The sequence below is a fragment of the Osmia lignaria genome, chromosome 3 (genome assembly GCF_051020975.1).
Source record: "Osmia lignaria lignaria isolate PbOS001 chromosome 3, iyOsmLign1, whole genome shotgun sequence".
NCBI lineage: Eukaryota > Metazoa > Arthropoda > Insecta > Hymenoptera > Megachilidae > Osmia > Osmia lignaria.
This window is the reverse complement of record NC_135034.1, coordinates 6494670-6503935: the sequence shown is the minus strand read 5'-3', so window position 1 is coordinate 6503935 and position 9266 is coordinate 6494670. Positions and strand designations below refer to the sequence as shown.

Genomic DNA, 9266 nt, shown 5'->3' with positions numbered 1-9266 from the left:
AATTTTTAAGCGTCATTCGCACCCTCCATCATTATTTTCTGATTCCTCGCACGTTGTTTCTTCGTGTTTTTTTTTTTTATGATCTTGACTACCCTCTTACAACCTTTTGCTTCCTATCATTTGACTGTGTCTATCTCGTTCTCCCTTACCTTCTACTTTGTATTCTTCCTCGATTTTAACTTCTACCTTACAACCCTCTCTGTCGAATGCGTTCTCCCCTCTGTGTTCTTCTCTCTTTTCCCTCGATTCGTACGTTTCGTCCCTTTCTCGCGTGACGTTGGTTCTTTTCTAGTTTAGCTTTCATTCATACGGTTAGGCACGCCGTGACGCGGTAATAGACAGTGTGGGAGGAGGTGGGGTCGATCTATACGTACACGGTACTTGACCTGGCGGCATTGATTTTTCGGTTATTAATTGTGCTTCTCTTTACCCGACCTTCTGCACCCTTAACGATCTTCTTCGTCGCGTGTACGTGCGATGGAACAATTTGCACGCGACCACTTCGAACGTGATTGCCTCAGACCCGGATTAATTAAATTAAACAACATTTTCGATTAAGGAGAAGAACTGATTTTATCCGAATATTAATCTGTTCGTCTAATATATTAATTAATCTCTTATCTAATCATTTGTTATTCGGGGGTAGCAAGTGCTAGTTATCCTGTAAGCTCTAAATCCTTTTAACAGCCTGTATAGAACAGATTGACGAGGAGTGTTGATCTCAAGACCGCAACTTCCGTTTTAAAGGAGCGCTCTTGACACCGTCAGAGCTTTCGAACATGGATATAGCTGGTAGTCGCTTTGTTTCTAGAGAACCAACCAATGGGAGCGTAAACTTTACTCCCTCACAAGAGGCACAGAAATTTCCGCGCTACGATAACTTTGATTAACTTCATTCGAGTCTCTGAAATTGAAATTTAATTCAATTTTATTCGGTTTTATGTAAAAAAGAAGCGAGGTAGTTTTGAAATTTATTACCACGTCGATAGACCTTTTTTTCTCGACGATCAAATATATTTATCAGAAAAGAAAAACGAGCTTGTATCGCGTGAAATTTCGTCTGGAAGCCTTCAACCGTGTTTGTCTGCCGTCCTCCTGCGGGATTTCAAGCAGCAATTCGTGTCTCTTTTACGAGAGGTTCGAGGATCGCTTCCGATTCATCGATAACCGAAAGCGAAAGGTTCTTACGTGCTGATAAAATGAGATATTTCGTATAGAAGGTACAGGGTGGACGGAAGAAAGGGTTCAAAGGTGACGCTAGAATGAACGAGATAAGTGAATTTCACCTTATCGTGAAATGCGACTCGCAGGACGTGCACATCAGTAATATCGTCGTTTATCGATTCGACCCGTGTTATCTATGGTATTTGCGATGCACTCTGCTCCTGCGTTTATCGCGAATACGATTCCGCATGCTGCCATGGATGGATCTTCTTTAACGTTTCTACGATCGCATTAAAATATAGACATCCGATTCTACAGATTCGATTTATATTTCTCCTCGGAATAGGCGGCTGAAAAAGTGCCGTCATTTTTCAGGAAGAATCGAATCTTTTGCGAATAGGATCATTTAAAACAGGCCTGGCCAACCCAAATGGTTTTATTGTAAAAATTAATTTTTCTCATGGACGCAAAAATTGAAATAAAAGTTAAATAAAAGAGGGTCGCGTGTTGTCCAGGCCTGATTTAAAAGGACGTCAAGTAAAGGGAAGAAGTCGAGGGAATAAAAGACGCAGTGACGTTAAAATTGTATCACGAGAAAAAGTGTCACGTGCGTCACTTGTTTTCTTCTTTATCGTTACTTCTTATTAATCCGGCTGGAACACGAAGCTTGACGTTAATCCAGTCGTCGGTAACGTATTATACCAGTAAATCGTTTAACGTGGACGTCAATGAATGTCGTAACGGCACAGAATCGTCACATTTACTCATTGTCGGGAGAGAAGGAGTCTTCGTTACGATGCATTCGACTACGCAATCTTCCGGAAAAAATTCAGGTTCACCAACGGAATTCCAAGGAAGAAGATTAACGCGGCTGTTTACGAAGCAACCGGCAGCTTGTAGACGGTTCAAGTACTCTTAAATGCAATTTAGTTGCGAGTTGGTATCGTCTAGAGAGCCGTCTAAAAATACGTGCGTCGCTTTAATTCCGGTAATTGGGTCGCACGATCTTCGGTCAGAGTTTCAAGCGCGAATAGAAGATGGTCCGGAGACAGAGAGAGAGAAATATACCGGTGACGACGGATGAGAAACATTATTTTAACAACGCTTGACGATACGAAACGCTGTCCTGCGAGCGGTCCGGATCAAAATGTAAATATAGCGAGTATTCATAGTCCACCCTATCATAAATCATGCGTTACCCGTCACATACGATCGCGATACACCGGAAGACCCTACTCCTCCCCACCGACATTTCTATCTACCTACATAATATGTAAAACTAGCATCCCCGTCCCGGCTTCGCCCGCTCTTGATGAATTTCAAGTAATAATTGATGTATTATTTTTTCGTGATCAATTTCTAGTAATCTAAATCTAGATTTGCGCCTTTAGAGGTTGATTAGAACAAAATCGTAAGCAAAAACCAAGTCGATATCTCATCGGGTCTAAGAGATATTGACGAATACGTGTAAATAGATTTTAACCCTTTTTATACTTTTAAGGGTCGAATTTCTAAAAATCCCTTCTTAGTGGGTGGTCAGGACATTTGTCTTTATATATACAGATTCAAATTTCTACGTAACAACCTTGACTGATATCGAATTTGCATTTCTCTGCGGTTGCACGATTAATCTGGCAGAAATTCAGTGACTTTACGCTCGGATTCGTGCAAGAAAACTCGTTTGAATTGCGCAGAAATGGCAAACAGTGCCGGGAGCAAGAAGCATAAATCAGAAGAGCACGGACGTCGAAGTGATTCGCATGCTTTGATGCCCGACCTGGGCAACATCGTTGATCGAGCACACCTTTGTAGCTTGTGCCGTCATACGTGCAGTAACACGGCCAGCTAATGACAATACATCGCGTTGAACAATTATGCTTTAACGCTAACGATATTACACGATCGATACTGTTACGAAATTGATCTAGCCATGGACCACCGAGCGTCGAAGGGCCATCGAAAACGAGCAAGACGCGATCTTAATCGAATTCGTGTGTTCGTCATTGATCAATCATCGTCGATTCGAAATGATATCGACTACCTATAGCCTTGCATCGACGATCCACGTGCCGCGAAGTGATAGCATATTTTCCATTGATAAAAATAGATTTCGCGTAAATCGAATGTTTTGATTCCACGTTTATCGAATTCCACGTGCATATTCACGTACGCCTCGACCATCGATCGGTATAACGTCCGATGGTTTTTCTTTTACCTCTGTCCGAGGGAAAAAGAATTTCTTCGGTCGAGCAGAGTGGAACGATCCTGTGAGAAAATCGAGATCCAACGAAATCGTGAAATTTCCTGGCTCGTTCCTTGCCCTTTCGAAATACTACTGGTTATCGAACGGGTCATTGTAACCGAACAAAAAAAAAAAAAAAAAGGGAACGATTGGGATTTTTCTTTTATTTCTTTCACGAAGATTCCATCTGCCCACGCCACTTCTCTTTTTTCCCTTCCTACGTGGAACGGAGTTCGTACGTTATGAGAATCTTTATTGCGTCTGGATATATCCTTCTCGTGTTCCAATAACAGTATTGCTACGTTAGAAAAAAAGCATTCATTCGCGTTTCGTGACACGATTAACCCTTTCGCTCCGAAGGACGCACGTACGAGTTGTTGAAAGACAAATTTGACGAAACCCTTAGAAATAATTTCAATAAAACTCGGTGAATCTTCAGGACCGTATTACTGCTACGGTCAGCTATATCGCGTACTTTCTGTTCGAAAATTATGCTTATCCTCGGAAGAGCGAGCAAGCACACAGCCGTCGAAATTGTAGCATCTGCAGGGCTTACATGAAAGAGCAATTCGTGTCGAACGAAAGTGCCAGAACGTGGTGAACTTGTAATATTGAAACTCGACGTACGAGTATGCTGAACTGCCGGTATAAAAATCCTTTTATAAAGGCTGTTTTAGTTGGCGCTCGACTTCCCGGATTTTTGATTATTTTTCACGCGAGTACGAACTCGGAGTAGATAAATTACAGTATTCGAGAGATCGATTTGGATTTTAATAAAATTGTTTCAACGTTTCGAATCGCGATGCAACGAATGGTCTTCCTGTTTTTCCTTTTTTATTTGCGGTCGCAATCAATTTTTCTTGATATCATTGATAATATACAGATGTATTCTACACCAGAGATACGATTTTCGAGTGGCAAATGTTACGTGATACAAAGACGTTTCGCTGAATTATTGGTGTTGAAGAATTTTACAAAATCTCCGTTTTACTTTCCTTGGAAACATTATTGTTCCGCATTTGACGAAGCAATAAAACTTCCAAGTTTTCCTGCTGACAGATCGCAAAAGAGACCTTACTTAAGCAAACGTCGAATCCTCGAGTGAAAACGTAACGAATTGGATAATAATTAACGAAGTTGTATCCGTCTTTAATTAAAGTTTAATACGGTAAAAGCTAAGTTTCACTCGATTAAAACGAGTTATTCACTGCTGTCGGATAGCATTCGTTGCTTCGATACGAATAATAAAATTTTTACAAATTTTTTGAGGATGTATTACAATTGACTTGCCTTTTTATATTTGATTCACTTTCAATCGTAACTTCGTCATGTTGAAGCAAAAGAAAACTGATTTCATATCGCAACTTTTGGTATTTGTATAATGTTCGATACCCGTTATGGAGATTTTTATGTTCTGAACCGTTGAATCTAAACCCTGTAGTATGTTTTATATAGGATTTTTTCTTCGTGCAAATATTGGACATCGATGCGAAGGTACGCGTGCAAAAAAAGCCACTCGAGAAGTTTTCGTTTAATCTGTGTAAATGTTTTTTCATTTCAAATTCGATTCGTCGATACACAAGTACAGACGACTTACTTTTCAGAACAGTTCTCATGAATATTTATCACTTTTTTTTTTATATTTCAAAGGAGCTTTCACATCGCGAAAACTGTATATTTTTCATATTAAGAGAAATCGAAAAATCCTCTACCATATGTCAATATCTGTCGTTTCGTTTTCGAAATAGGAACGATTCAAAAGTAGATGCTGGATTTTTAAACGATTACTTTACAGTTCGCTGAATGGAAAAATGCTTTTCGGTGTGCTTTTTTTACACTTTTGAAACGTCGTATGTATTCTGAGAACAATGGATATGTGGTAATAAAGTTGAAAGTGGTTCTGTTTAATGTGAAAAGTTCTTTGTATCGCGTTTCAAACGTATAGTCACTTAGAGCGTGGCTAATCGATAGAAAAACTTCTTTGATGTATTCTACTTTGCAGTGAAACAGATCAACGATAAATCCGCCTTCGGCGCATCCGCTGTGGGGATTAATTGAAATTGTATCGTTCTCAGTTTTTAATCATTCTTTTTTTTATTGATAGTGTAATTTGATTGAAAATACACTAGAGAAAATTAATTCTGGACACTTACATTTTTACTTAAATTTGGCATTTATTCAAATTATTTAATATATAATCATTTATATTTTATATTCTAATCATTGTTTTCTAATTTTAGGGCGATATAAAAAAATCAGTAAAAAGAGAATTTTGTGTTGCCAGGGGCAAAAATAAAATTAACAACACAATTCAGATTTTTTTAAATTAAAATTTTAAAACATTTACAAACCAGATCATGTGAAAATATTAAGTACAAACATTATAGATTACAATAAAAATATTACGGTATCAATTTAGCATAGCAGAATATACATTTTCTGCAGAAATATGAAATAAAGAATATTTTTATCCAAAGTGTCCAGAATTAATTCCACTAGTGTACAGTGATCAGATTGGATAAAAGCATGCGTTTTCACGTGTTTTCACGTAAAATCGGAGTTCTGATTGCCACGCGATATCTGTTGAAGCTATTGAGAATTTTCAAGGTCTATCGGGTTCTCGTGAAAGCAGCTCAGTAATTTTCATCGATCACCTTCCTAACGCTTCTATTTATCGAAGTTATTCGAATACAGACTGATTGAACTATCTTATTCGAAGCTGATTACTTTTTAACGCGTTCCTGTTCGCCTTTCGCGAGAATTCCTTTCTAGATGAATTAAAACGAAATCGTTGTAAGCAGAATTGCGAGCTGCAAAAGTGCAACCTCGAAAAGCGCTTTTTCTATTATCGGTTGGTTATCTCTTCTTTTATTTCAGCTCGATGTTAAAATATTCGTAGAAGAGTAATTAATATAATAAAGAGGGAATACGAGTTACGACTATCTGGGGTCGTCGGCGGAAAATTATTATTCACTCTGTAAATCTTCATTTCGCATTCAGAGTACGTCGAGGCGCGAATGCATTTGGGAACGTTGCGGCTAAGGGTAGCTCGGCGAGGAAAAAAAGAAAAATCGACCGTAATACTATCTGCAGCCACGTTATTCCCTTTGCAGCTTTTAACCCCATTGGCATGCTGCCTCGCGTGGTTCGAGAAACTCGAAACAATCGTATTTTTGTCATCGCGCATCCCTGACGATTACGTGGACCACTTGTGAAAAGTGAGCAATTATTTCCCTTAACTTTCCACAACGGTTTGCTTTACTTTCGTTTACCGTTTCGTCAGCGTTGCAGCTAGTTTCTTCAGGGTGGTTGCCCAAAGCGTAGCAACGATGTTTTCGTAACTCACTTTGGTAGACGAAAGACGAAACGTTCGGGTCGTTTGAGAGAAGTAAACGTGCAAAAGCATCTCCACCACGTGACGGTGAAAGTGATGAATCTTCCCTAGAATCGCGATATTTTCCTGTAAAATCATTATCTCCGCTAGAACGGCACTGGGATTGGAATTCCAAGGAATTACTGCGCGTAAATCTAGTGAAGCGTTTCTCTCGCTAACCACCAAGAACTTCATTCTATCGTTTCTTATCACTTTGCCCCAAATATTTTCCCCCAGCTTTGAAATTGAAAATCGATTCAACGAAGTCGCTATTCGAAGATAAAGCGTTTTCTTCGCGATGTTATTCAACTCGGTTCGTTTTTTAATTCGAATGTATAGATCGATAAATTTGGGAGACTTGGCGAATGGAAAAACAAAAATTTTGCGCTACTTTTGGCTCCGTATTGTCTGCCAACGCCCTTCGCGAATTTTTGCCAGATTCTTTCGAAAGCTTTTCAACCGGATTTGAAATCCTTCTCGAAAAATTTCATCCCTGGATTCGCAGAATTCGAATTCTGCGAATCTCTGGAGGAATTCGTTTAGACTTTCATGAAATATCTGTAAATAAAAGAGTCCTTGCGAAAGAATACGAAGCTGAGCGAATTTCAGGTTACCAGGACACGAGAATTCTGGAACGTGTAGAGGAACGGAGGAGGGTTGAAATGTTTCCCGTCGTTGTCCTGCTTTGTAACTAATTCATTTCTATTGTACGTGCTTCGTTTCGTACGAAACACCGCGTAATTTCATCGTTCGCTTCGCAGCTATCGGTTATCCTTCGTAATTATCGAATTTCAAATTATGAATTATTCAAGGCATATTTTCTAAACGACAACCAACGACCCAGTTTTAGATCCTGTACTTATCTCAGCCGTTTCTCAAAAAGTTTCATTATATTTATAGATGTAGTTTTTGGACACCTTGTGAAAACAAAAAATGAACCGAAAACACAGCAAAAGAAACCGTAGATAGGTTTTGGCAATATTTACACACATACGTACATACATGTATGTATATAGTTTACCTCGAGGCTATACATACATGTATGTATCATCTGTGTAATTCCATAACAGAGGGCAAAGAGAGACAAGGGAATAGCAAATAGTCTGGTTGTTGCGGTCATGTATCGTACGCCAGTTTCAGTTCAAGTGTACATCTATTGTTCTCTCGCAAAGATGCGATTATCGTAATCATTTCGTGGCACGTTGTTCGCGGAGAATGGTTCGAACGTACGAAGCCTTTATCGTTTCTAATAAGTACAAGTAGTATCAAGTGAGAATTTTTACGAAACAAACAAGGATGCTAGTGTATATGATTCTTTAGAACGCGAATTCTGAATCTTCGGGCTGCAGGCCGGTCTGCTAAAGAAAATGCTATATAATGCTATTATTTAGGCAAAAGGCATTGTGTGATATAAATATCAACTATGCTTATTCTGCTAGATCCTTTCGACGGGAGATCATTTTGACGATATAATAAAAATGTAATTGTGCAAACGGATTAAATATCCAGTTGTGATCTTTGCCGATACCACTGCAGTTTTCACACACGAACAGCGGTTTATCGCACCATTAATCTTGGAAGCAGAAGGAATTTAGTGTGGCAAAATTTCATGCATTTTCCCGATGATCGGATCGAAGGAAAAATTTCCAAGGTGGTAAGGATAATGCACAAGTCGACCCAGAAACGTAATACCCCGCGCGTTTCGCATGTTCTAGCCGCCCCATGAAACATCGATAGACATTTTTCCTCGGCTAGAACGCTGTTTTTTCTCTCTGTTCGATCGGAAGAAGAACGCTCGAACATGGTTACAAGTTTCGTCCATCAATGTGAAATATTTTTTGGCTCGTCAGTATTATCGAGAAAAACGGATTCATCGATAAATCTTCGCGACACCTCTCTCTCCGTGATAAATCACTTTTATAAATTGCATCAAAATTGTTCGCTCTTCTGCTACAGTGTCCATTGTGTTCAAAATGTATACACCGTATAACACCGTGCTTTCGAGAATTAGAAAATTCGGTAAAAGTCGAATTTATTTCAGAACCGGGATTCAAATTTTAGATATCCTTTGTCATTCTTCCCAGATAACTTAATCGTTGCTCGTAATCTCGAGAAGATACGTTCAACCGGTGGTCGATCTCGCCAAGTAGTTACAGATCGACCCGAATAAATTCTTTCAATCGGATCAACAAAATTCTGATCGAATATTCTTTTGGATAGCTTTTATCCTTCTTATCGTTGATCGCGCGCAGGTACTTTTAATACGCGGGATGTTTTACGAGGGAAGGTGAATATTTTTAGAAACAACATTTCATTCTCTTCCACTCTTTTTCCTTGACGTTCTTCCGAATTACTTTATTAGCCAAAGAGACGATATAGTATCAATTTCGCGTGGCTGATGAGTTGTGATGAAATATCATTCGGGCTGTTTATCGTCTGCAAAGGCAATCATTTTTACGGTTGGTCGGTGAAATTAGCAGTTAACGA

At 39.1% G+C, this 9266-nt stretch overlaps 1 protein-coding gene across 2 annotated transcripts in view; it reads left to right on the top strand.

Annotated features, from left to right (window-relative positions):
- Window positions 1-9266, top strand: part of LOC117605270 (uncharacterized) — a 44153-nt gene that overhangs the window by 17397 nt on the left and 17490 nt on the right. The window lies entirely within an intron of this gene.